Source organism: Delphinapterus leucas, chromosome 5, assembly GCF_059928025.1.
Source record: "Delphinapterus leucas isolate spDelLeu-1000000601 "Yukka" chromosome 5, BTC_Dleu_Yukka2, whole genome shotgun sequence".
NCBI lineage: Eukaryota > Metazoa > Chordata > Mammalia > Artiodactyla > Monodontidae > Delphinapterus > Delphinapterus leucas.
The window spans coordinates 49448446-49474983 of NC_143133.1; the positions used below are offsets into that span (position 1 = coordinate 49448446).

General features: G+C 39.3%; 1 pseudogene; it reads left to right on the plus strand.

Moving 5' to 3' along the window:
- Positions 1-15552, plus strand: part of LOC111171607 (cytosolic beta-glucosidase-like) — a 151309-nt pseudogene extending 135757 nt beyond the window's left edge.
- Positions 15553-26538: the final 10986 nt, after the last annotated feature.

A 26538-nucleotide genomic window follows, 5' to 3' on the forward strand; every position in this document is an offset into this window, starting at 1 on the left:
AAGCTGTTAAGCTCTTCAAAAAGAGAGGCCACTTATTTTGCTCACCCTTATAGTCCCAATTCCTAGCACAATATATATTTATTGAATAAGTGTAGGATGGATGTAGGATCCCAGAAACCTTAAGTTATGCCATTCCCAGCTCCGAGTGCCCCAGGGCAGGAAGGCTTCAGCAACACTTGGTGTTCCTGGCAGCCTCACCCTAAGATCCTTGTCTTTAGTAATTTATTTTTCATGACCCATAACTGACCCTTTCTGACTGAGCACAAACCCTGCCCCAGATGCTGCACTTTCCCTTGATGCCCTGATTTCTCTGGTTCTCAGCACTGAGCACTTTGTGCTGACTCTACACCCTCTGAAAGCTGTTTGGAGCCAGATGGGAGGAAGAGAAAAAACAGATTTCATTCATTGCCCTTCCAGACTCTGAGAGAAATAACAAGAACAACAGTACCAACAAGCAGTGTATACTGAGTGTTTACTATAAACTAGGCATTATTCATAGAGCTTTATATGTATTAATTTATATAATACCCCCAACAATCGTAGGAAGAAGATGCTATTGCCCCCATTTTATAGAAGGAAAAAGTAAATCTCGGAAGGAAAGAAAGGAAGGAAGGAAGAAAGAAAAGGAGGGAATGGGGCAAGGAAGGAAGATTTTCTGGTAGAAGACAGATTTATTTGCTGAGAACTTTGGTTCTAATAAGAACTTCCCACTGTAGCAGAAGTAACCATAAAAATAATATTGATGTAGAAATTATAGAAGATGACAATGAATGTGTACCTATCCTCCAATCAGCTTTATAATTAAATAAAAATACGATTTTATATCATATCTTTCATCTGCTATTTACAGCTTCCACCTCCCTTCCCCCAATCTAATGTAAGTAATAGGAATGATGCAGATAATTAAGACAACTTTACAGCTCATTTCTGGTTAATTGTCATTTTCTTATAAAATATTTATACATTAGCCTTTGCTTTTCAAAGACTCTCTTTTCAGAGAGTCATAGTTTTTGCTTCTGGGTGTTCCCATGTGCCGGTGGGGCCTCCTGCTTTGGGATTATTTGGGCATTTTCGCAGATGCTGTCCAGCCACTGATATTCACCTGGAGTTGTTAGGGGGGTAGGCTTATTGTGCATTTTCTATGTTTAGATCTTCCTGATGTTGTTTTATTTTATTTTTTTGAAAGAAAGGGGAAACAGCAGGCGTGCCAGTTCTCTTTTAGGAACCCTTATACAGCTGAAGCTGTCCTCCAGTTGTAGTGCTCTTGTGCACTTGCACCAGACTCAGAGAGACACAATTTCTCAGTTCGTATGTGGGGCAATGGCCAGAAAATCGACTTCAAACTGTGTCCCGGGAAGGCTTTCTCTCTCCAGCTTTGCAGGCCTTGAGAGAGATTTGTATAAGCACTCAGCCTATTCGGGTGGGTGGTTTGGGACTTGGAGCCCGGTTGGCATCCACACCAAAGGATCTGGTGGGTCTCTTTCCTGTGGCTACTGTAACAAATTACCACAAACTTGGTGGCTTAAACAGCAGAAATTGACTCTCTCAGAGTTCTGGAGACCAGAAGTCTGAAATGAAGGCTTATCAGTAGGATTGGTTCCTTTTGGAGGCTCCGAGGGAGAATCTGTTCCATGCCCCCCTACCAGCTTCTGGTGGCTGCCTTGGCATTCCTTGGCTTGTAGGCAGATCACTCCAGTCTCTACCTCTGTCCTCACATTGCCTTCTTCCTTGTATATCTTCTCCCCTTCTCTTATCTTGTAAGGACACTTGTCATTGGATTTAGGAGTCACCATTATGCAGGATGATCTCATCTTGAGCTCCTTCACTTACATTTGCAAAGGCCCTTTTTCCAAATAAGGACACATTCACAGGTTTTGGATGGACAAATCTTTTAGAGGAGCCTCCAATCAAGCCATTACACATGGTGAACTGAGAGGATTTCTCATGATCCACTGGGATAAGGGTGGGCTTCGACTAAGCAGTGGGATGAAAAGGCATTTTGACACTCCTGAGCATGCAGCATCTTTCCCTTAGTGTCTTGTGGTCCTCATGCCTGAAAGTTGCTGTGACTTGGCCTGCACATAGCTGGGTCTCTGCACAGAGCTCCTCTAGCTATGACTATTGAGGAAAGGGGCTGATGGTGATTCTCTAACACTTATAATCCGCCAGAGGGATGCCTCTGGGGTTGCAAGCTGTGTTCAAAAAATCGTAGTTGACCATCAGAATTTATCCTAGGCTTATCAGCCTCAAACTTGATTAAGTATAAAAATCACTCAGGGATTTTATTGAAAACAGAAATTCTCAGTTCTCAACCTGTATTAGTTTGCTAAGCACTGCCGTAACACAATGCCGTAGACTGGGTGGCTTGAACAACAGAAAGGTATTTTCTCACAGTTCTGGAAGCTGGAAGTTCAAGATTGAGTTATCAGCAGGTTTGACTTCTCCTGAGGTCTCTGGCTTTCAGACAAGCACTTTCTCACCGTGTCCTCACTGGTTTTTCCTCTGTGCCCATGCACCCCTAGTGACTCTCTTCTTATGAAGACACCAGTCATATTGGATTAGGGCCCACCCTAATGACCTCATTTTAACTTAATCACCTCTTTAAAGACTTTATGTCCAAATAAGGTCATGTGCTCAGGTACTAGGGGTTGGGACTTCAACATGTGGATTTATGGGGGACATAATTTAGCCCATAACCCACAACCCAAGAGACTCTGATTTTAGTGGGTTTGGGATGAGGCTAACAAACTTTTTTAAAGCCATGCCCCAAGATCTAACTGGTTTAGGTGGTCAGAGTCAACATTTTGAGAAAATTCCTTGGTGGACTGGTAATCATTTTGACATTTGTTTTGGCTCCATGTCTTTATATTGTCTTGCTTTTTTCCATATGCAGCAACAAATTAATGCAAATAGAAGATACTCCATGACCCTCTGTGAACACTCCCCAAGACTTCTCCCCAACTCTGGTGTCTGTCTGAGACCTGTTCCCATTCTAGTTCAATAACCTTGAATCTGAGGTGGTTTTGCATCCTGTCTTTTGGACTTGTTATGACATTGACTTAGCCACATAGTATTTAAGGTTTCGACTCAGACCCACTCTACTAGTTTTTTCCACATCTCGGAAAGGATTTGCTGCTCGAGAAGTAAATCTCAGGATGCACCTGCTCAACTAACATCACACGAGTTTGAGAGCTTGGACATCAGAAACTCAGTGCTTTATGGGGGTCTTAGAACTGCTTCTCAGAGCTCAGGGAGGAAGGAAGCCAGGCAATAACTTGGAGATGTCACCCTGGAGCAAAGAAAGGAGTCTGTCAACTGAAGTAAAGAGCCCTGCCTTCAGATTTATACAGTCTGTAGCTGTCCCTTTGTCTTTACAGTCACCTTTCTCAGACTGAATATTGTCCCTGTGACTCCCTTTTCCCTTTTACACTGTTGCACATGTTCATTAAACCCAATTTCTACTTTATCAAAATGTTTGGGATGGGGGAGAGGGCACATCAAAGTGTATTTTTACTTTGGCTTCTATATTCTTCTAAGGGGTGGCCAGAGGAAAGGAACAGAAACTCACCCTGGGCTAGGTATTGTGCTGGGGTCCACACTATCCTGTTTCGTCTTTACAACAGTCCTAGGAGTAAGTATTAGTGTCTCCACTGTACTCAGGAGAAATGAGAGGCCCCTTCAGCTAGTGACTGCTGGACCTGGGGTGCAAACCCAATCTTGCAGAGGTTTCTTTTTCAAAAGATATTCCAAGTTGGTCTCTATGATTTAAACATAATGAACATGGTTATCTTATAGTCTGTCTGACAATTCTAATAACTGAGATCATTCTGGGTTTGTTTCTTGTTGTCTGTTGATTCTGGTGATTTTTTTTATGTCATTATTTTCCAGCAGTCTGTATGGTCATACATGTACTGACGATTATACTTTAAAATGTTTGTAATAATAATTTGAGGTTTAGAATATAGGTATCTCCCTTTAGAAAGAATTTGAATGTGTATCTTCCCAGTATCTGGGTACTGTTAGTCTGGGGTCACCTCAATCCAAGATCCAGACTTAGCATTTTCTGAACCACCATGTGACTTAAGACTTTACAGTGACTGGTTTGCTTCTGGCTCACACTTACACTCAGGGTTTAGTCTTTTGGGATCTTAGTTTTCTGAGTGTAGGGTCTCATAGTAGATTTCTTTGACACTTATTCTCACCCCAGAAAATAGAAAAAGTTTCTGATTTCCTAAGACTGGAAAATTCCATCAGGCAAAAGTAGCTGCCATGCCCAGGAATCTCAGTTCCCACTTCCTGCTTTGGCCTGTTAATTCCCTATGAAATTAACAGCTTTCCGTTGTTTTGAAAATATGTTTAAAAAATTTTAGTCAGCATGTTTACTTATTTTCATTACTTGATTGAATAGTGTAATCTGCCATTACCTGAACACAGAAATCTAGGGGCTTATAATTTCCTTTTTTTAACATCTTTATTGGAGTATAATTGCTTGGCAAGGTTGTGTTAGTTTCTGCTGTATAACAAAGTGAATCAGCTATACATATACGTATATCCCCATATCTCCTCCCTCTTGCGTCTCCCTCCCACCCTCCCTATCCCACCCCTCTAGGTGGTCACAAAGCACTGAGCTGATCTCCCTGTGCTATGCAGCTGCTTCCCACTAGCTATCTATTTTACATTTGGTAGTGTATATATGTACATGCCACTCTCTCACCTCGTCCAGCTTACCCTTCCCCCTCCCCATGTCCTCAAGTCCATTCTCTACGTCTGCCTCTTTATTTCTGTCCTACCTCTAGGTTCATCAGAACCACTTTTTTCTTTTAGATTCCATATATATATGTTGGCGTACGGTATTTGTTTTTCTCTTTCTGACTTACTTCACTCTGTATGTCAGATTCTAGGTCCATCCACCTCACCACAAAAAACTCAATTTCGTTTCTTTTTATGGCTGAGTAATATTCCATTGTATATATGTGCCACATCTTCTTTATCCATTCATCTGTCGATGGACACTTAGGTTGCTTCAGTGTCCTGGCTATTGTAAATAGTGCTGCAATGAACATTGTGGTACATGACTCTTTTTGAATTATGGTTTTCTTTGGGTATATGTCCAGTAGTGGGATTGCTGGGTCCTATGGTAGTTCTGCTTTTAGTTTTTTAAGGAACCTACATACTGTTCTCCATAGTGGCTGTATCAATTTACATTCCCACCAACAGTGCAGGAGGTTACCCTATTCTCCACACCCTCTCCAGCATTTATTCTTTGTAGATTTTTTGATGATGGCCATTTTGACCAGTGTGAGGTGATACCTCATTGTAGTTTTGATTTGCATTTCTCTAATGATTAGTGATGTTGAGCATCCTTTCATGTATCTGTTGGCAATCTGTATATCTTCTTTGGAGAAATGTCTACTTAGGTCCTCTGCCCACTTCTGGATTGTTTGTTTGTTTTTTTTGATATTGAGCTGCATGAGCTGCTTGTATATTTTGGAGATTAATCGTTTGTCAGTTGCTTCATTTGCAAATATTTTCTCCCATTACGAGGGTTGTCTTTTCATCTTGTTTATGGTTTCCTTTGCTGGGCAAAAGCTTTTAAGTTTCATTAGGTCCCATTTGTTTATTTTTATTTCCATTTCTCTAGGAGGTGGGTCAAAAAGGATCTTGCTGTGATTTATGTCACAGAGTCTTCTGCCTATGTTTTCCTCTAAGAGTTTTATACTGTCCGGTGTTACATTTAGGTCTTTAATCCATTTTGAGTTTATTTTTGTATATGGTGTTAGGGAGTGTTTTAATTTCATTCTTTTACATGTAGCTGTCCAGTTTTCCCAGCACCACTTATTGAAGAGTCTGTCTTTTCTTCATTGTATATTCTTGCCTCCTTTAACAAAGATAAGGTGACCATATGTGTGTGGGTTTATCTCTGGGCTTTCTATCCTGTTCCATTGATCTATATTTCTGTTTTTGTGCCAGTAACCATACTGTCTTGATTACTGTAGCTTTGTAGTAAAGTCTGAAGTCAGGGTGCCTGATTCCTCCAGCTCTGTTTTTCTTTCTCAAGATTGCTTTAGCTATTTGGGGTCTTTTGTGTTTCCACAAATTGTGAAATGTTTTGTTCTAGTTTTGTGAAAACTGCCATTGGTAGTTTGATAGGGATTGCATTGCATCTGTAGATTTCTTTGGGTAGTATAGTCATTTTCACAGTGTTGATTCTTCCAATCCAAGAACGTTGTATACCACTTCATCTGTTTGTATCATCTTTAATTTCTTTCATCACTGTCTTATAGTTTTCTGCAAACAGGTCTTTTTTCTCCTTAGGTAGGTTTATTCCTAGATATTTTATTCTTTTTTATTTCAATGGTAAATGGGATTGTTTCCTTAATTTCTCTTTCAGATTTTTCATCATTAGTGTATAGGAATGCAAGAGATTTTTGTGCATTAGTTTTGTGTCCTGCTACTCTGCTAATTTCATTGATTAGCTCTAATAGTTTTCTGGTAGCATCCTTAGGATTCTCTATGTATAGTATCACGTCATCTGCAAACAGTGACAGCTTTACTTCTTCTTTTCCAATTTGGATTCCTTTTATTTCTTTTTCTTCTCTGATTGCTGTGGCTAAAACTTCCAAAACAATGTTGAATAATAGTGGTGAGAGTGTAAAACCTTGTCTTGTTCCTGATCTTAGTAGAAATGCTTTCAGTTTTTCACCTTTGAGAATGATGTTGGCTGTGGGTTTGTCATATATGGCCTTTATTATGGTGAGGTAGTTTCCCTCTCTGCCCACTTTCTGGAGAGTTTTTAGCATAAATGGGTGTTGAATTTTGTCGAAAGATTTTACTGCATCTATTGAGATGATCATATGGTTTTTCTCCTTCAATTTGTTAATATGCTGTATCATATTGATTTGCATGTATTGAAGAATCCTTGCATTCCTGGGGTAAATCACTAGATCATGGTGTGTGATCATTTTAATGTGCTGTTGGATTCTGTTTGCTCACATTTTGTTCAGGATTTTTGCATGTATGTTCATCAGTGATATTGGACTGTAACTTTTTTTTTGTGGTATCTTTGTCTGGTTTTGGTATCAGGGTGATGGTAGACTTGTAGAATGAGTTTGGGAGTGTTCCTCTGTCTACTATATTTTGGAAGAGTTTGAGAAGGATAGGTGTTAGCTCTTCTCTAAATGTTTGACAGAATTCACCTGTGAAGCCATCTGGTCCTGGGCTTTTGTTTGTTAGAAGATTTTTTTTTTTTCGTTACGCAGGCCTCTCACTGTTGTGGCCTCTCCCATTGCCGAGCACAGGCTCTGGATGCGCAGGCTCAGCGGCCATGGCTCATGGGCCCAGCCACTCCACAGCATGTGGGATCTTCCCGGACCGGGGCATGAACCCGTGTCCCCTGCATCAGCAGGCGTACTCTCCACCACTGCGCCACCAGGAAAGCCCTGTTGGAAGATTTTTAATCACAGTTTCATTTTCAGTGATTGGTCTGTTAATATTTTCTATTTCTTCCTGGTTCAGTTTCAGAAGGTTGTGCTTTTCTACGAATTTGTCCATTTCTTCCAGGTTGTCCATTTTATTGGCATATAATTGCTTGTAGTAGTCTCTCATGATCCTTTGTATTTCTGCAGTGTCAGTTGTTACTTTTCCTTTTTCATTTCTAATTCTGTTGATTTGAGTCTTCTCTCTTTTTTTCTTGATGAGTCTGGCTAATGGTTTATCAAGTTTGTTTATCTTCTTAAAGAACCACCTTGTAGTTTTATTGATCTTTGTTATTGTTTCCTTCATTTGTTTTTCATTTATTTCTGATCTGATTTTTATGACTTCTTTCCTTCTGCTAACTTTGGGATGTTTTTGTTCTTCTTTCTCTAATTGCTTAAGATGTAAGGTTAGGTTGTTTATTTGAGATTTGCTTGTTTTTTGAGGTAGGATTGTATTGCTATAAACTTCCCTCTTAGAACTGCCTTTGCTGCATCCCATAGGTTTTGGGTCATTGTGTTTTCATTCTCATTTGTTTCTAGGTATTTTTTGATTTCCTCTTTGATTTCTTCAGTGATCTCTTAGTTATTTAGTAGTGTATTGTTTACTCCCCATATGTTTGTATTTTTTACAGTTGTTTTCCTGTATTTGATATCTCATCTCATATTGTTGTGGTCAGAAAAAATACTTGATACAATTTCAATTTTCTTAAATTTACCAAGGTTTGATTTGTGACCCAGGATATGATCTATCCTGGAGAATATTCCATGAGCACTTGAGAAGAATGTGTATTCTGTCGTTTTTGGATGGAATGTCCTATAAATATCAATTAAGTCCATCTTGTTTAATGTGTCATTTAAATCTTATTATAATTTTATTAAAATAATAAAATTATTTTAATTTTGGATGATCTGTCCATTAGTGAAAATGGGGTGTTAAAATCCCCTACTATTATTGTGTTACTGTCGATTTCCCCTTTCATGGCTATTAGCATTTGCCTTATGTATTGAGGTGCTCCTATGTTGGGTGCAAAAATATTTATAATTGTTATATCTTCTTCTTGGATTGATCACTTGGTCATTATGTAGTGTCCTCTTTGTCTCTTGTAGTAGTCTTTATTTTGAAATTTATCTTGTCTGATATGAGAATTGCTAATCCAGCTTTCTTTTAATTTCCATTTACATGGAATATCTTTTTCCATCCCCTCACTTTCAGTCTGTATGTGTCCCTAAGTCTGAATTGGGTCTCCTGTAGACAGCATATGTACAAGTCTTTTTTTTGTAACCATTTGGCCAGTCTATGTCTTTTGGTTGGAGCGTTTAATGCATTTACATTTAAGGTAGATATCTATATGTATTTTCCTATTACCATTTCTTAATTGTTTTGGGTTTGTTATTGTAGGTCTTTTCCTTCTCTTGTGTTTCCTGCCTAGAGAAATTTCTTTAGCATTTATTGTAAAGCTGGTTTGGTGGTTCTTATTAATTCTCTTAAGTTTTTCTTGTCTGTAAAGGTTTTAGCTTGTCTGCCAAATCTGAATGAGATCCTTGGTGGGTGGAGTAATCTTGGTGGTAGGTTTTTCCCTTTTATCACTTTAAATATGTCCTGCCACTCCTTTCTGGCTTGCAGAGTTTCTGCTGAAAGATTAGCTGTTAACCTTATGCTGATTCTGTTGTATGTTATTTGTTGCTTTTCCCTTGCTGCTTTTAATATTTATTCTTTGTATTCAATTTTTGAAAGTTTGATTAATATATATTTTGGCATGTTTCTCCTTGCCAAATAATATATATTTGGCATGTCTCTGCACTTCCTGGACTTGATTGACTATTTCCTTTCCCATGTTAGGGAAGCTTTTGACTATAACCTCTTCAGATATTTTCTCAGACCTTTTGTTTTTCTCTTCCTCTTCTGGGACCCTTATAATTTGAATGTTGGTGTGTTTAATGTTGTCCCAGAGGTCTCTGAGACTGTCCTCAATCCTTTTCATTATTTTTTCTTTATTCTGCTCTGTGGTAGTTATTTCCACTATTTTATCTTCCAGGTCACTTATCCATTCTGCTACCTCAGATATTCTACTATTGAGTCCTTCTAGAGAATTTTTAATTTCAGTAATTGTGTTCTTCATCATTGTTTGTTTGCTCTTTAGTTCTTCTAGGTCCTTGTTAACCGTTTCTTTATTTTCTTCATTGTGTTTCTGAGATTTTGAATCATCTTTATTATCATTACTCTGAATTCTTTTTCAGGTAGACTGCCTATTTCCTCTTCATTTGTTTGGTGTGGTGGGTTTTTACCTTGTTCCTTCATCTGCTACATATTTCTTTGTCTTCTCATTTTGTTGAACTTATTGTGTTTGGGGTCTCCTTTTTCCAGGCTGCACATTCATAGTTCCCTTTTTTTTTTTTGTCTGCCCCCTGTGGGTGAAGTTGGTTCACTGGCTTGTGTAGCCTTCCTGGTGGAGAGGACTGGTGCTTGTGTTCTGGTGGTTGGGGCCTGGATCTTGTCTTTCTGGTGGGCAGGGCCATGTCCAGTGGTGTGTTTTGGGGGTGTCTGTGAACTTAGTATGTGAACTGTGAACTTAGTCTCTCTGCTAATGGGTGGGATTGTGTTCCTGTCTTGCTAGTTGTTCGGCATGGGGCGTCCAGCACTGGAGCTTCTTGTTGGTTGGGTGGATCTGGGTATTACCGTTGAGACGGAGATCTCTGGCAGAGCTCTTGCTGATTGATATTACTTGGGGCCAGGAGGTCTCTGGTGGTACAAAGTCTGGAACTTGGCTCTTCCACCTCAGAGGCTCAGGCCTGATACCAGGCCAGAGCACGAAGACCTTGTCAGCCACACAGCTCTTATGCTGTAACCTCAGAGCCAGAACAGTACCCAGCACATAGGAAACAGTTAATGAACATTTGTTCAATGAATAAGTGAACTGTCTTGGTAAATATCTGCAGTGACCTGAACTTGAAGGCCTGACTGTTGCCTTTCTCTGGATGGGAATTTTAGATTTATTCTCTCGGGCACTAAACAGTTGAACCTAAAATGGTATGATGGAAACATGTTTCTACTCAACCAAGAAATGCCTTTAAAAGGAGCAGCACAGAGATGTCTCAGGAGGAAAGTAGTCTCGCAGTCCGGTCACTCCCAGGCCCTGCCTGGTGTCCAACTCACCCCCAGGATCATGACTTAAGGGCCTATAATTTTTCTTCTTATCCATTCTTGGTGCTTTATCTCTCTCTCTCTCTCTCTCTTTTTTTTTTTTTTTTTTCTGTGAGGTGCTGCCTTTTACACTGTCCTGGACCTTTCCACTGTTTCGTGTCCTGGCAGCTTGGGTCTGTGGATTAGTGGTATGTTTTATAGCTTCATAGTTACGTCACATTCATGGATGTCTTACATACGTTCTAGGCAATCTTGAAAACACAGATTATCTCTGTTTATAAACTGTGTGGAAATAAATCCCACTGATGCTGAGTGCCCGATTTCTAGCCCTTTCTAACATGATAGACAGAGGCATAATCACGATACCTCGTTAAGTCAGTAAATTGAGAGGAATTTGCCCAATACCATGAAATAAGGTGTTTCTAAAATGTGTGTGTTCATATGTGTGTGTGTAGTAAAGAGTTTGGTTTTGCCCAAAGCATGGATTGGCCTTTGCCCTTAGCTTCTGGGAGAAAAAAAATCTATTACAACCTGATGAATGTCCTTGTTTAGGGTGAGTGCTAGTCACATTAGGAAGACCAGTCATGTGACTGAGTGAGGGACTCTGGGTCACACGGTGTCACTTGACCTGGGGATTGAGACATCCACATGGGCAATCAATCAATCATGCCAATGTAACAAAGTCCCTATAAAAACTGGACACCGAAGCTCAGGTGACCTTCTCTGGTTGGCAGTACTCTGTGTGTGTTGTCACATGTCAACACCAGGAGGACAACTTGTCCTGACTCCTAGGGAAAAAGACAATGTAAACTTTATGTTTGAAGACATCAATTTCTGACCTGTGTGTCTTTTCCTTTGGCTTATATTATTATGTATCCTTTGCTGTAATACACCATAACTGTGACTATAAGAGGTTTCTGTGAGTTCTGAGAGTTCTTCTAGCAAATTATTGAAACTGAGCATGGTTTTGGGAACCCCTTGAACTTGAAGTTGGTGTCAGCAGTGAGAACAGTCTGGTGAAGGACTGTTTCCTCAACCTTTTCAGTTTGGCCAACACAGGGCAGTAAGTGTATGTGTACATGCATAAGTGTGTGTGTGTGTGTATGTGTGTGTGTATAGTACAACACTGGCATAGATTTCTTATAATGAGAACAGCTGAAGGCTATAATATATGAATAAGTCTTAGATATTTTTCTCCTTGCATCTTTAAATTCAACCTGCTGACTGTGAGATCTTTCCTACTGGCCTTTTATTCCAAAACCAAACTCTGACCCCGGTATGGGTATCGTATTCATCCCCGTGTACTTTGTACCCATCTGCAGTTCCTGTCAGTCTGGGTTTACTTTGCCTGCAACTCTGCTTAAAGAAAGAGAGTGAATTCACAGAAATGTTTTTTCCCAACTAAGATTTGGGACCCCATAAGTCATGGTGACAAGAAATGTGATGATGGTCTCTTTCTGTTCTTGAGGAGGTAGGAACAGGAGAAGCGTGCAGGTTCTGATACGGTTTTGTAATTTTTACCAGTGGTAGCACCATCAGAAGGATTCCAGCAGGCTAGCTCTTCAGCCCTAACCAGGTAATTCTCTACTTGAGTGTTCCTGCAATGAAAATGCAGAGACATCCACCAGTGTCACTCAGGCCGTTTAGTACCTGCTGCGGAACTCCTGGCAGTTAACAATGAAATTGTCAAGATTTCCTTTTTGCTCCCTTCCAAGCAGGCAGGGCATTGTTTTTATCTCCTGGTTTAGCACATGAATCAATCTTTTTGTACATGATTGGTGGCACTGTGCATGTTTTCAGAAACTGCCTGGCTTTATACCTGGCAGACTGCCTTGTTGAGAAGTAGTTCTGCAAATGAGAAAGAAGATATGCAGATTTTCACATGTCCCCACATTGAATTATAAGGCAGTCAAAAAAGATTGCCATTTTATGGCCTGGTATTTGGGTTTAGTCATTTTCATTCTTAGATATATTCCTTCCAGAAATTAAATTTTAAAAGATTATTTAAAAATATTTGTATTTTGCAGATTGTGGTTGACAAGAGAGGGGAGGAGGCATGTGACAAGGTGGTCAAGTGGGAGGAGAAGGCATACCTAGTAAGTGTTTTAACTCCTATAAAGCTTGATGTGCTTGAATGGTATATATTTCATTTTCCAATAACACTTTATTTAAAAAGAGTCAATCCAGTGTGGTTTAATTCCTGCCTTGAGGCCATTCACAGGGCATTCTCTAAGTAAAGCACTTTGTATGCCTCCATGCACAAAGGTAGAGGGGTTATGCATCAATTAACCTGTCAGAAAACCTTTGTCAATGGACTATCCATAGTAAAAAAGAAATAATAATAATTCCATTTTTCTATAGAATATCCATACTAATAAAAAACATTCCATTTGTCTACAGAATATCCATAGTAAAAAAAAAATTCCATTTGTCTATCCATAGTTAAAAAAAATTCTAAGATTTGGCAATCAACACATGTGTAATAGTATATGGGTATAGTAATTTTGAGACACCTGAAAAATACAGATTTATAACAGAAAAAATTAAAAAGTGGATCTTGGTTTGCTGAAGCTAGAAGAGTCATTTACGTTGAAAGAAAGCCCCAGTAAAATTAAAATTTGATTTATTATATAAATGTTCATTTTCACCTAACTTATTTAGGATTATGTCTACCTTATAAAGAAAACTTGCCTTTGAATTTAATTTCTGCACCATGAAACAGATTTAAGTACATCCCATAGATAAGGTTTACTTGCTATGGTTTTAAAAAAAGAAAATGCTCAATGCAAAGATTCACACAACCTAAAGGTTTTGCCAAACTTAAAATGCTAATTAAAAAATGAGCTCAATTCCCTGACTAAATGAAAGAAATCAGTGTAAAACTACTTAAAGAATTCTCCACACTTTGGCGTCTTAATATGGAGTCCACGGATGGTGTCTGGGGCATCCACAGATGAAATTATATAGAATATTGTGTTTGTGCATATGTGCATTTGGAGGGGAGGTGGTCTAGTGCTTTGTCTTTTAGGGCTTAAGCACTACTCTGAGTTTAGATGTGGGGCAGAGAAGATGCTGTGGCATTTCTGTGCCTACTCAGTCTAGGATAAAGGCACAGCCAGAACCCTGTGCTGATCCTTTTCATTTTGGAGATTCTATTTCCAGAATTATAAGATATACCTCAGTTCGATCACAAGGTAAGTACTGGGTCTTCCTCAGCTGTGCTGCTATCACTTTTTTCCAATTTACCAATGGGCTTTCTAGATTATCTTGAAGTTGTATTTAGAATCTGGGTAGTATTTTTACTGAATACATTTCTAAGGTATTAGGGAGAAACTCTGTGTGTGTGTGTTTCTTCGTGTCTGAAGAATAGTAGGTGTTGAAAAGATGTGTACTGAGTAAAAGACAATGAATAAAATGAATGTCAAAATGAATGAATAACCAAATATTTAGAATTATGTAATTTAACTTCTTTTTTTAGTGTCATAATTTATTTATTCATTTATTTACAATTTTAATAAAAATTAATTGGGGCCTATTATATTCTTGGACCTTGGATGAAATTCAGAGATTAAAGAGCTCCTCAATCTAAAGAAGCGGGGAGGACAACAAATAAAAAGGCATGTAAATTAACTTCGTGAATGAAGCCCTTGCTTGGTTAAAACAGGAAATTTAAAAAGGGGATTGAGGGGCTTCCCTGGTGGCGTAGTGGTTGAGAGTCCGCCTGTCGATGCAGGCGACACGGGTTCGTGCCCCGGTCCGGGAAGATCCCACATGCCGTGGAGCGGCTAGGCCAGTGAGCCATGGCCGCTGAGCCTGCGCGTCCGGAGCCTGTGCTCCGCAACGGGAGAGGCCACAACAGTGAGAGGCCCGCATACCGCAAAATAAAATAAAATAAAATAAAAAGGGGATTGAGACAAGCCTTTTTCTGTTCCCACTGTGATCCTCTGCAGGAGAAAGACACCCATCCACACTGGTCATCAATGATTTTGTGTTCTCATAAAACCTTTGGGGAAATGGTAATTTTTTGTTTTTGTAATTTTAGCTATCCAACTTGATAAAGTCAGTCTTCAAATATATTGTGCTTGGTCTTTTCTGGATAACTTGAGTGGACGCATGGGTACAGCAGCCGGTTTGGTCTCTTCCACGTTGATTTTGAAGATCCAGCAAGACTCCGAGTGCCTCACATGTCAGCCAAGGAGTATGCTAAGATTATCTGAAACAGTGGCCTGGAGGGACCTCTATAGGAAGGGTGGCTGGGCAATTTCACCTGGAGAAGGGGCCTCTGCTCTCGGAAAGGAAATCTGCTTTGGTAGATCCTTCAGACATCCTCAAGTTGCCTTTGTAATAAATAGGTCCTACCAGCTGATCTGTGATCATGAAGTCTGAATATATGATGTCTGGGGATGTATTTAATGATGACTTTTACTCTATTTGTATTTGATCAATGAAGCTTTTTAAAAAAATAGAATAGAAAACCACTGCAATTGATTTTTATATTAAGAAATCAGATGGACTTGGAAACTTCGATTTAAATCCTTAGAATTTTTCTAGAAAAAATAAATGCAAAATTTATAAGCACAGTGTGCTCATGATTTGCAGCTCTAACGACAGAACACTTATTATAAAAATACTTGTTTATGAGCCTATTTTTTTCTATCTACATAAGCTATTCTTTGCTTTTGTAGGTCCATTGGCATGTGTTCCATAACTTTCTACTACTTAATCTAGTATAAAAATCAAAATTAAAAGTTAGTCCCACTGTATCGTTATGAATTCTGTTCACCAAAGGGATTAACTGATAACCTAGTTAATAAAATGGATTGGTTGAATATTTGGCACATAGTTTACCTATGCATGAACAAGTACATCTTCCTCTTGCCTGATAAACTTTTGGAAAATAAGAAAGTAATAAAACAAACCAGAATGTGAATGGCAAAAAAGAGTATTTGAGCACTGATGTTTAACAGAAATTGGATTACTACTCTATAACCACATCAGATTAAAAGCAAAAGAATGAGCAGGGCATGGTGTCTACTTTTGGATATTTTTAAAAATTAAGGATCCGAGGCTTCCCTGGTGGCACAGTGGTTAAGAATCTGCCTGCCAATGCAGGGGACATGGGTTCAAGCCCTGGTCCAGGAAGATCCCACATGCCGCGGAGCAACTAAGCCCATGTGCCACAACTACTGAGCCTGCGTTCTAGAGCCCACAAGCCACAACTACTGAAGCCCGTGTGCCACAACTACTGAAGCCCACGTGCCTAGAGCCTGTGCTCCACAGTAAGAGAAGCCACCGCAATGAGAAGCCCGCGCACCGCAGCAAAGAGTAGCCCCTGCTCTCAGCAACTAGAGAAAACCCGTGTGCAGCAGCAAAGACCCAATGCAGCCAAAAATTAAATAAAAGAATAAATAAATAAATTTATATAAAAAAAATTAAGGATCCGTCAGAACATTGATGACAGCCAATAAATAAATACATGAGTTAATTGACTTACATGAGTGTAAGCAAAGGAGGGGAGGATTTCTTACCTCGGTGGTTGAAATGCCTGAGGTGTATGTGAGGTTGCTTGGACTTGGACATTTTACTCAGCTTCCTCAGTGGGGATCAGTAAGATATAGGGCTCCCTCTGGACTTCCTGTCTTCACTCCATCACATCTTCCACATATGTGGACTTTGTGCCCTCACATCCATATTTAAGTAATATTTACTAAACTTTTATGTGTCTATCCGGCTTGAAGAGAAGAGGTAAGTATTATCACCCCATTTTTCAGACTGAGAAACTGAGACTGCACTGATGTGCATCTTCCTCAAGTCACATCAATGCTTGTTTACTGGACCTGGCACCTCCTTGGCATCAGCTCTGTTATGGACAGCACAGTGTAGATTGTGGTGTCATCGAAGTCTTCTCTGCATTTTTTAGAAAGTAAAAAAGAAACAAGTGTGTGGAGTTACTTTATGCAGGAAGACATAGGGAAGGTGGTTTTCTATATTCTCCTTCTGCTTGCCTGAGGAAATGGAACATACTTTGCCATTCTCTTAAGGCTTTGGTGCCGAGCAGATGCTCTGCCATTTTTAAAAAACACTGTGGTCAGTTTCTGGATTGTTTTCATGTTCATAATCAGGGAATTATTTACAGCAAAGTACCTTCCCTCAGTAACTTTGGACAGGGTGAGAAAGAAACTGTCATAGTAGTTCAATAAACGTGGATGCACTGGGGAAAATTATATTAAAATTAAAATGGTATACATAGGAATTTCTATTACATCTTTGCCACTCGTCTGTTATTTTTATTGTTTAATGAAACATTATCTCACAATTTGTTCATTTTAAAAGCACATTTCCAAATCTTATTTCATTCTTCTCCTATCCAACCTGTCTTTTTCATTTTTACCATGCATCTTATTTACAGTTTATGTGCCCTCCTTATATTATCTTGCAAAACAACTGAATTTTCCTTTTAATTAGGATGTTGCTTTGAATACTACTTATCCTGCAGCGCATATTTACAAGTTTTACAACAATACAAACGAGCATTGTATTTTTGTTACCAAAACTAGAAAATTAATATTCTTGCTGTAAATAAAACGATCTCTCACAACTGGTCTACCAAGTGAAACAAACAATCTAGCATCAGTGGCTTGGCTGCCTCACAGTGCTGTGGCCTCCGCAGATCTCTGCTGCATTTGAAAGGCCAGCTCTTCGTCCCAAGAGATAGATCAAACCAAAGGTGCTTCTCTAATAAGCCCTGTAAATTAAAATTGCTGTAGGTGGGGGACCTTCAAGATGGCAGAGGAGTAAGACATGGAGATCACCTTCCTCCCCACAAATACATCAGAAATACATCTACATGTGGAACAACTCCTACAGAACACCTACTGAACGCTGGCAGAAGACCTCAGACTTCCCAAAAGGCAAGAAAATACCTACATACCTGGGTAGCGGAAAAGAAAAAAGGAAAAACAGAGACAAAAGAATAGGGACAGAATCTGCACCTCTGGGAGGGAGCTGTGAAGGAGGAAGAGTTTCCACGCACTAGGAAGACCTTTCACTGGCAGAGACGGAGGGTAGGAGAGGGGGAAGCTTTGGAGCCATGGAAGAGAGCACAGCAATAGGGGTGCAGAGGGCAAAGCGGAGAGATTCCTGCATAGAGCATTGGTGCCAACTAGCACTCACCAGCCTGAGAGGCTTGTCTGCTCACCCACTGGGGCAGGTGGGGGCTGAGAGCTGAGGCTCAGGCTTCGGAGTACGAATCCCAGGGAGAGGACAGGGGTTGGCTGCATGAACACAGCCTGAAGGGGGCTAGTGCACCACAGCTAGCCCAGAGGGAGTCCAGGAAAATGTCTGGACCTGCCTAAGAGGCAAGAGACTGTTGTTTCAAGGTGCACAAGGAGAGGGGATTCCTTCCCTGTCTGCCCACAGAAGGCAGAGCACTGCCTAAATGAGCTCCAGAGACGGGCGTGAGCCACAGCTATCAGCTTGGACACCAGAGACAGTCATGAAACGTTAACGCAGCTACTGCAGCCACCGAGAATCCTGTGTGCAAGCATAGGTCACTATCCACACCCCCCACCACCCGCCGCCAAATGGAGCCAGTGTAGCCCGCCACTGCCAGGGTCCTGTGATCCAGGGACTACTTCCCTTGGAGAACACACGGCGTGCCTCAGGCTGTTGCAATGTTATGTTGGTCTCTGCTGCTGCAGGCTCGCCCCGCATTTCAGTTAGGACTACCGTACCCCTCCCTCCCCTGGGCATGAGTGAGCAAGAGCCCCCTAATCAGCCGCTGCTTTAACCCCCTATTTTCTGGGCTGGGAACAGATGCCTAAGGGTGACCTACATGCAGAGGTGGGGCCAAAACCAAAGCCAAACCCCAGGAGCTCTAAGAACAAAGAAGAGAAAGGGAAATTTCTCCCAGCAGCCTCAGGAGCAGTGGATTAAATTCCCACAATCAACTTGATGTACCCTGCATCTGTGGAATACCTGAACAGACAACGAATCATCCCAAAATTGAGGCGGTGGACTTTAGGAGCAACTGTAGAATAGGGTTTGCTGTCTGTGAATGATTTGTTTCTGATTTTTATGTTTATCTTAGTATAGCTTTTAGCGCTTCTTATCGCTGGTGGATTTGTTTATTGATTTGGTTGCTCTCTTTTATTTATTATTATTATTAATTAAAAATTGTTTTATTTAAATAAATTTTTATTTATTATTTTTCATTCTTTTTTTCTCACTCTTCTTCTGAGCCATGTGGCTGACAGGGTTTTGGTGCTCTGGCCTGGTGTCAGGCCTGAGCTTCTGAGGTGGGAGAGCTGAGTTCAGGACATTGGACCACCAGAGACCTCACAGCACAAAGTAATATCAATTGGCGGAGCTCTGCCAGAGATCTCCATCTCAATGCTAAGACCCAGATCCACCCAACCAACAGCAAGCTCCAGTGCTGGATGCCCCATGCCAAACAACTAGCAAGACAGAGACATGACCCCACCCATTAGCAGAGAGGCTGCCTAAAATCATAGTAAGTTCACAGACACCCCCAAAACACAAAACTGGACACAGTCCTGCCCACCCCAAAGACAAGATCCAGCACCTACCCACCAGAACACAGGCACTAGTCCCCTCCACCAGGAAGACTACACAAGTCACTGAATCAACCTTATCCACTGGGGGTAGACACCAAAAACAACAGGAACCACGAACTGCTATCGTGTAAAAAGGAGACCCCAAACACAGTAAGTTTAGCAAAATGAGAATACAGAGAAATATGCAGCAGATGAAGGAGCAAGGTAAAAACCCACCAGGACAAACAAATGAAGAGGAAATAGGCAGTCTACCTGAAAAAGAATTCAGAGTAATGATAGTAAAGATGATCCAAAATCTCAGAAATACAATGGAGAAAATACAAGAAATGTTTAACAAGGACCTAAAAGAACTAAAGAGCAAACAGACAATGATGAAGAACACAATAAATGAAATTTAAAATTCTCCAGAAGGACTCAATAGCAGAATAACTGTGGCAGAAGACTGGATAAGTGACCTGGAAGATAAAGTAGTGGAAATAACTACCACAGAGCAGAATAAAGAAAAAATAATGAAAAGAATTGAGGACAGTCTCAGAAACCTCTGGAACAACATTAAACACACCAACATTCAAATTATAGGGGTCCCAGAAGAAGAGAAAAAGAAAGGGACTGAGAAAATATTTGAAGAGATTATAGTCAAAAGCTTCCCTAACATGGGAAAGGAAATAATCAAGTCCAGGAAGTGCAGAGAGTCCCATAAAGGATAAATCCAAGGAGAAACACACCAAGACACATATTAACAAAACTATCAAAAATTGAATACAAAGAATAAATATTAAAAGCAGCAAGGGAAAAGCAACAAATAACATAGAAGGGAATCCCCATAAGGTTAAAAGCTGATCTTTCAGCAGAAACTCTGCAAGCCAGAAAGGAGTGGCAGGACATATTTAAAGTGATGAAAGGGCAAAAACTACAACCAAGATTACTCTACCCAGCAAGGAGCTAATTCAGATTTGATGGAGAAATTAAAATATTTACAGACAAGTAAAAGTTAAGAGAATTAAGCACCAGCAAACCAGCTTTACAACAAATGCTAAAGAAACTTCTCTAGACAGGAAACACAAGAGAAGGAAAAGACCTACAATAACAAACTCAAAACAATTAAGAAAATGGTAATAGGAGCATACATATCGATAATTACCTTAAGTAATTACCTTAAGTAAATGGATTAAATGCTCCAACCAAGAGACACAGACTGGCTGAATAGATACAAAAACAAGACCCATACATATGGTGTCTACAAGAGACCCACATCAGACCTAGTGACACATACAGACTGAAAGTGAGGGGATGGAAAAAGATATTCCATGCAAATGGAAATCAAAAGAAAGCTGGAGTAGCAATTCTCATATCAGACAAAATAGACTTTAAAATAAAGACTATTACAAGAGACAAAGAAGGACAGTACGTAATGATCAAGGGATCAATCCAGGAAGAATATATAACAATTATAAATATTTTTGCACCCAACATAAGAGCACCTCAATACATAAGGCAAATGCTAACAGCCATAAACAGGGAAAGCAACAGTAACAATCATATAGGGGACTTTAACAGTCCACTTTCACCAGTGGACAGATCATCCAAAATGAAAATAAATAAGGAAACACAAGCTTTAAATAACACATTAAAAAAGATGGACTTAATTGATATTTATAGGACATTCCATCCAAAAACAACAGAATACATTTTCTTCTCAAGTGCTCATGGACCATTCTCCAGGATAGATTATATCTTGGATCACAAATCAAGCCTTTGTAAATTTAAGAAGTTGAAATTGTATCAAGTATCTTTTCCAACCACAACGCTATGAGGCAAGATATCAATTAAGGGAAAAAAACTGTAAAAAATACAAACACATGGAGGCTAAACAGTACACTACTAAATAACCAAGAGATCACTGGAGAAATCAAAGAGGAAATCAAAAAATACCTAGAAACAAATGACAATGAAAACACGATGACCCAAAACCTATGGGATACAGCAAAAGCAGTTCTAAGAAGGAAGTTTATAGAAATACAATCCAACCTTAAGAAACAAGAAAAGTCTCAAATAAACAAACTGATCTTACACCTAAAGCAACTAGAGAAAGAGGAACAACCCCCCCCCCGCCAATTAGCAAAAGGAAAGAAATCACAAAGATCAGATCAGAAATAAGTGAAAAAGAAATGAACAAAATGATAGCAAAGATCAATAAAACTAAAACCTGGTTCTTTGAGAAGATAAACAAAATTGATAAACCATTAGCCAAACTCATCAAGAAAAAGAGGGAGAGGACTCTAATCAATAAAATTAGAAATGATAAAGAACAAGTTACAACGGACACCACAGAAATACAAAGCATACTAAGAGATTACTACAAGCAACTCTATGCTAATAAAATGGACAACCTGGAAGAAATGGACAAATTCTTAGAAAAGCACAACCTTCCAAGACTGAACCAGGAAGAAATAGAAAATATGAACAGACCAATCACAAGCACTGAAATTGAAACTGTGATTAAAAATCTTCCAACAAACAAAAGCCCAGGACCAGATGGCTTCACAGGCGAATTCTGTCAAACATTTAGAGAAGAGCTAACACCTATCCTTCTTAAACTCTTCCAAAACATGGCAGACGGAGGAACACTCCCAAACTCATTCTACAAGGCCACCATCACCCTGATACCAACACCAGACAAAGATGTCACAAAGAAATAAAACTACAGGCCAATATCACTGATGAATAGAGATGCAAATGTCCTGAACAATATACTAGCAAACAGAATCCAACCGCACATTAAAAGGATCACACACCATGATCAAGTGGAGTTTTTCCCAGGAATGCAAGGATTCTTCAGTATATGCAAATCAATCAATGTGATACACCATATTAACAAATTGAAGGAGAAAAACCATATGATCATCTCAATAGATGCACAAAAAGCATTCGACAAAATTCAACACCTACTTATGATAAACACTCTCCAAAACTAGGCATAGAGGGAACCTACCTCAACATAATAAAGGCCATATATGACAAAACCCACAGCCAACATCATTCTCAGTGGTAAAAAATTGAAACCATTTCCTCTAAGATCAGGAACAAGACAAGGTTGCCCACTCTCACCACTATTATTCAACATAGTTTTGGAAGTTTTAGCTACAGCAATCAGAAGAAAAAGAATTAAAATGAATCACAATTGGAAAAGAAGTAAAACTGTCACCATTTGCAGATGACATGATACTATACATACAGAATCCTAAAGGTGCTACCAGAAAACTACTAGAGCTAATTAGTGAATTTGGTAGAGTAGCAGGATACAAAATTAATGTCCAGAAATCTCTTGCATTCCTATACACTAATGATTAAAAATCTGAAAGAGAAATGAAGGGAACAATCCTATTTACCATTGCAACAAAAAGAAAATATGTAGGAATAAACCTACCTGAGGAGACAAAAAACCTGTATGCAGGAAACTATAAGACATCAATGAAAGAAATTAAAGATGGTGCAAACAGATGGAGAGATATACCATGTTCTTGGATTGGAAAAATCAACATTGTGGAAACGACTCTATTGCCCAAAGCAATCTACAGATTCAGTGTAATCCGTGTCCAACTACCAATGGCATTTTTCACAGAACTAGAGCAAAAAGTTTCACAATTTGTATGGATACACCAAAGACCCCAAATGGCAAAAACAAACTTGAGAAAGAAAAACAAAGCTGGAAGAATCAGGTGCCCTGATTTCAGACTATACTACAAACCTACAGTAATCAAGACAGTATGGTACTGACACAAAAACAGAAATATAGATCAATGGAACAGGATAGAAATCCCAGAGATAAACCGACACACATATGGTCACCTTATCTTTGATAAAGGAGGGAAGAATATACAGTGGAGAAAAGACAGCCTCTTCAATAAGTGGTGCTGGGAAAACTGGACAGCTACATGTAAAAGAATGAAATTAGAACACTCCCTAACACCATATACAAAAATAAACTCAAAATGGATTAAAGACCTAAATGTAAGACCAGACACTATAAACCTCTTAGAGGAAAATATAGGCAGATCACTCTATGACATAAATCACAGCAAGATCCTTTTTGACCCACCTCCTAGAGAAATGGAAATAAAACCAAAAATAAATAAATGGGACTTAATGAAACTTAAAAGCTTTTGCCCAGCAAAGGAAACCATAAACAAGATTAAAAGGCAACCATCGTAATGGGAGAAAACAGCTGCAAACGAAGTAACTGACAAACGATTAATCTCCAAAATATACAAGCAGCTCATGCAGCTCAATATCAAATAAACAAACAACCCAATCCAAAAATGGGCAGAAGACCTAAATAGACATTTCTCCAAAGAAGATATACAGACTGCCGACAAACACATGAAAGAATGCTCAACATCACTAATTATTAGAGAAATGCAAATCAAAACTAAAATGGGGTATCACCTCACACTAGTCAGAATGGCCATCATCAAAAAATCTAGAAACAATAAATGCTGGAGAGGGTGTGGAGAAAAGGAAACCCTCCTGCACTGTTGGTGGGAATGTAAATTGATACAGCCACTGTGGAGAACAGTATGGAGGTTCCTTAAAAAACTTAAAGTAGAACTAACATATGACACAGCAATCCCACTACTGGGCATATACCCTGAGAAAACCATAATTTAAAGAGTCATGTACCACAATATTCATTGCAGCACTATTTACAATAGCCAGGACATGGAAGCAACCCAAGTGTCCATCGACAGATGAATGGATAAAGAATATGTGGCACATGTATACAATGGATTACTCAGGCATAAAAACAAATTAAATGGAGTTATTTGTAGTGAGGTGGATGGACCTGTAGTGTCATACAGAGTGAAGTAAGTCAGAAAGAGAAAAACAAATACTGTATGCTAACAAATATGGAATCTAAAAAAAAAAAGAAATTGTTCTGATGAACCTATGGGCAAGACAGTAATAAAGACACAGATGTAGAGAATGGATTTGAGGACACAGGGAGTGGGAATGGTAAGCTGGACGGGGTGAGAGAGTGGCATGGACATATATACACTACCAAATGTAAAATAGATAGCTAGTGGGTAGCCTCTGCGTAGCAGAGGGAGACCAGCTTGGTGCTTTGTGACCATCTAGAGGGGTGGGATAAGGAGGGTGGGAGGGAGACGCAAGAGGGAGGGGAAATGGGGATATATGTATACATATAGCTGATTCACCTTTTTATAGAGCTGAAAGTAACACAACAGTTTAAAGCAATTATACTCCAATAATGATGTTAAAAAATAAATTAATTAATTAATTTAAAAAGTGTCAAAACAAAATTGCCGTAAGTTAAGGTGAGGAAAAAAAAAGTCCACCAGCCAAAACCCTATGAGCCCTTGTAGTATTTTAATTCATCTTATTTTTAATTGCTTTTTTTAGCATTTGAGAACAGAATTGATTTGCTATTGCCTGTCAAAGAAACAGAACTTGTATTCTTTAAATGGAAAAACAGTAGTTGTTAATTATACTTAAAAATCCATATACACTGTACTTAGACGTATTGAAGGTCATCTGAGGCTTGTATAGCACATGTTTTATGTCTGTTTTATCTAAGAAGAAACTTGGATATCACAGTGATGGATTGGATCTACTTGTATTTCTCTCTACCTTCCTTCCTTGATTTTTTTTAAAAAATGGCATTGTGAACACATGTTATTAACATCCTGGGGATCACTTTTAAAGAATTTTTTTTTGATAGTTTTCATTTTAGGGTAAGTCATTTCTGAATTGCTAAAAATATGCAGAAAGTAATAGTAGTCCCTTTTCAGTTTGATGTATAGGACTTTCGTAACTCCTGCAAACGACACCAGGAAATGTCCCCTTAAGTCCTTTATTGAATGAGCAGTACAATTTCTCATTAAGAAACCCGTAAACTAAGACACTGGCAACCCTGGTATTTGGCAGTGGAGTGCCAGTCAGGCTTTTGTGGTCTGGGAATTTTTATTCGGCCTGTAGTTTTTAATTATTTTTATGAACGAGAGAGTAATGAATACATTTGTAATATATTGAAAAAATTCCCCAGCACTGGCTGACCAAAAAGTAGATTTATATGATAATCCCCAAACATCAATTCTATTGCTTGGAGCAAGGCAGAAAGAAAATAGAAGATTGAGCTTCATTATTGAAAGAGCAGAATAAATCAAAACTGATAGAATTAATACTGTTTAATTACTAGCAATACTCCTTACCTGGAGAACACATATTCATCACTGATCATGATATTTTAGGCTCCAGTTGTCCTGGGAGGGATATAGTACAGAGCACAAAGCATGATGAGCCTTAAAGAATGAAATCAGAAGACATTTTGACATGGAGACACTTTATGGTGGGCTTTAGAATTATGGGTTACAGCAGCAGGAAGGGAGAAGAAACCTTATAGACTGTGGCAGTAGGTGAGATGGGGAGATGGTGGAAGCACTGGGTTAGATTCCCAATGGTGAGAGTTCATGAGTGTCTCTTGTGGAGAGTAAATGGAGCCCATTGTCCCAGGATTTCCCAGGGTCTCTAAGCGTCACCTGACGCACGACTGTCTTATGTGATTTTGCCTGAGTGATGGTATTGGTACCTGTTTTGAGGCCAATATAGTGTAATCATTAAGAGCCAATTCACCCGCATTTAAATCCTGACTCTGACATGTACTAGCCAAGTGACATTAAGTACCTTACTGGGTGTCCCTGAGCCTCAGTTTCCCTATCTGTAACACGGGCTCCTCATAAGGCTGTTGTGAAAGTTAAACAAGCCCATCGATGTCACATGTTCAGAGAGGTTGGGCACAATGAGTGTGAGCCATTATGTCTAACTTTCATACTTGTTCACTCCCTCTGGTTCCTGCAGAGTTTTCTGCTCTGGAAACTTGTGATTCACCGTCTCTCCAATGTTTTGTGGCAACACTTTCCCCTGTTACCTCAATTGTCTGATGAATCTAAGAAGAATTGTTAATTTTCAGTTTGTTTGACTTTCTTCTTGTCCTTAGGATGGGAGCAATGACTTGCAAGCTTCTTACATATTGGACTGGAAACCAGTCAACATATTGGAATGGCAAACCAGTTGCCATTATTTTTATAATTATTAGAAGTGAAGGTTTCTAGCAGCCTAATCAGTACATATTTATTAAACTAAACTGTGCAGTACATTGTAGAGATGCGGTACTGCAGACAAGACAGTTCTTCTCTAAAAGAAGCTCATGGTCTGGTTTGGGAGCTAGGAGAGGGACATGAAATGATAAATGATGCTGGGTGAATTTCCCAGATGCTAAGAGCAGAGAGAGTTCTCTGCTAGATGGCATGGTCGGATATGACTCCAT